Below are 2521 nucleotides of genomic sequence, written 5' to 3'. Positions count from 1 at the left end.
ATCCAAACAAGCGCCCATTACATGTCATGCCACGCCATTGTCATCCATTTACCACGTCGTGTCATATGGTTTTACTCAAAAACCATATCTTGATCACATTAATTTTTCAGCCATCTAGGATACAAAATATGCCATTAGATCTCTAAATACCAAGATATCACTTGAAATTTATATATAAATATAAGGATATTAATAGCTTCTGCTATATGATTGCTAGACAATAGCTTCTTGCAGGGGTGGAGCTTCGAAATTTGATTTTTTTAGGGAGAGGGGGGAGGAGAATATAATATGTATAAAAATCGATAAGCATGGGGGCCACAGCTAAAATTTTATATTTTTAAGCCTTATATATATATATATATATATATATATATATATATATATATATATATATATATATAATTAAAGTATAGGAGCTACTTTTAATCTAAAAATCAGGGGGGACCACAGCCCCCCCCCCCCCTCGCCCTAATAAAGATTCACCCCTGGTTTCTTGGGTGCGACTTCTAATCTGACGAAATGGAATTCATTAATCCCTATTACGCTTAGTGTTCTTCTTCGGAGGTTGAGGTTAAATTGAGTGCAACCGCGAGTTAATTTGGCTAACAAAGGTATTGATGTGTTGAGTCTACACTTTGTCTTGTTTGCGATTTGGTTATCAAGACGGTGATCATATTTTTACAAGTTGTGATTTTGCAAAGTCATTTTGGCACATGGTCGCCAAATGGTGGGACTTTGATTGCCTATGTTTACTTCGTTGGTGTAGGTGATCTCATGGCTGAATAATTAAGCTCAAAGGAAAGTTTTTGATGCGGTCGTTGTTGTTTGGGTCATATGGATTTATTGAAACAATATTGTCTTTGCAACGACTAAGTCTAGAAAAACTGATATTTTTTACAAGGTTGTATGATCCTCTAAGTTTTTAAAATAAGAGTAGAAAAAAAATATGATGAATTGGATTAGTTGACTGCAAACCTTGTCATACCATTATTTTTCTAGCTAGTATATAAAATTTGCCGTTGCCCCTACAAAAAATATAGAAATTATGTTTTACGGGTCCATTTAGTCAAAACAAGTACCTTTAAAGCTTATATAAAATATAAAATAAAATAATATATAATATCAATACAGTATTAAATAGGAACAAAATGAATGATAAAAACAGACAAATAGAAGATGAGATACAAATATAAAAGGCTGTCTCTTCGCTCCCTCTCTCCCTCCCCCTCCACCATTTGAACAATCTAACCTACTTTTTAGGTACGTATCTCTTCTCTCTTTCTTTTTCTCTCTAGTTAAAAATATAACTTTTATTACATTAGATACATAAGAGATAGCATGATTCTAGTACACATATGCACATCTGAAATATAAGTAGATGTGTAATTCTGATTCTTTTGTTCTTGTTTGTCTTCTTTTAGGTTTACAACAAAGATGGTTTTCGAGAGATTGAAGGTGTCACTGAAGATAAGATTTAGGTCTTTGAAGATATGGAAACCGAATGATGATTCATACAACAAGATCGAAAAGAGTGATAGCATGAGGGTTGAAATACGAAGCAGGAAAGCACGTAAACTTATTGAAGAAACTCTTAGAGTCGCTGATTCTCCCAAGTGTACTAAAGCCTACTCTTTCTAAACTATTAGTAGTAATATTAGAAGTAACAGTAATTCCAATTATTCCATACTTGTGTTTCTGTATAGATGTTTAGTTACTGGAGGTGTTATCAAGTTCTTGAACGACACCAACCTTAAAAATAAACTAAAGTTTGTTTTGTGTGATTTGCATGTGAATTTTTCATGTTAAATATGTCAGATGTCATGATTATTTTATAAATCATGGGAGATTTATATTGTGTTATTTTTGGTAGTTGATTAGTTACTGTCGTTATGATTTGAGTTAGTGATTGTTTTTCAACTTTTAGTGACGCCACATGTGGTCAGAATATTTCCTCTCTTTTATCAGGAATGTGTGGTGAGCATAAAGGCTAAAGCAGACCATAAAAAGAGTTTGTTTTGTGCAAATCACGTGTATTATCTCTTCTATATGTGCATTGACATTAAAAATCGATGTAGTAGAAAAAATATATCAAAAAATGAAAGTGTGTCGTCATATATATTATTAATTCCACCAAAAGGAAAGAAAATGGTTGTTTGGTTGTAGAAAAAGAACGATAGGGTAGGGTGAAGGGTGGGTGTGGCTGTTAGGGCATGTGAGTTGTTGATTACATGTTTTTCTTCAGAATTCCAAAGTTTTAAAACGAATTTAAATTAAGTTGTGAAGTGTTGCAAATAATTAAGAATAAATAAAATTTTGAACTTTATATTATTTTATTTATCATTTTTAATTGTATGAAAAAAAAATGTAATGTTTATTTTATATTTTTGGTGACATTAATTCAAAATTTGTATGATCTTCCTAATAATTTTTACTTCGATAGTCTCCATGAAACATTTTGAGAATTCCAATAAATAACCTTCTAGAACTAAAAAGATGGCCACATCTATAATCTATTATCCTC

At 31.7% G+C, this 2521-nt stretch overlaps 1 long non-coding RNA gene across 1 annotated transcript; it reads left to right on the top strand.

The window, feature by feature from the left end:
* Positions 1-1156: 1156 nt before the first annotated feature.
* Positions 1157-1860, top strand: LOC145169449 (uncharacterized). Its single transcript, XR_013742486.1, has 2 exons — positions 1157-1260; positions 1422-1860. It is a non-coding gene; the product is annotated as an uncharacterized LOC145169449 (long non-coding RNA).
* The last annotated feature ends 661 nt before the right edge of the window (positions 1861-2521 follow it).

Source organism: Lactuca virosa, chromosome 4, assembly GCF_052849685.1.
Source record: "Lactuca virosa cultivar CGN04683 chromosome 4, Lactuca_virosa_CGN04683_v6, whole genome shotgun sequence".
NCBI classification, from domain to species: domain Eukaryota; kingdom Viridiplantae; phylum Streptophyta; class Magnoliopsida; order Asterales; family Asteraceae; genus Lactuca; species Lactuca virosa.
Note: the sequence above shows the minus strand (reverse complement) of the source record. Positions and strands in the feature narration are given on the sequence as shown.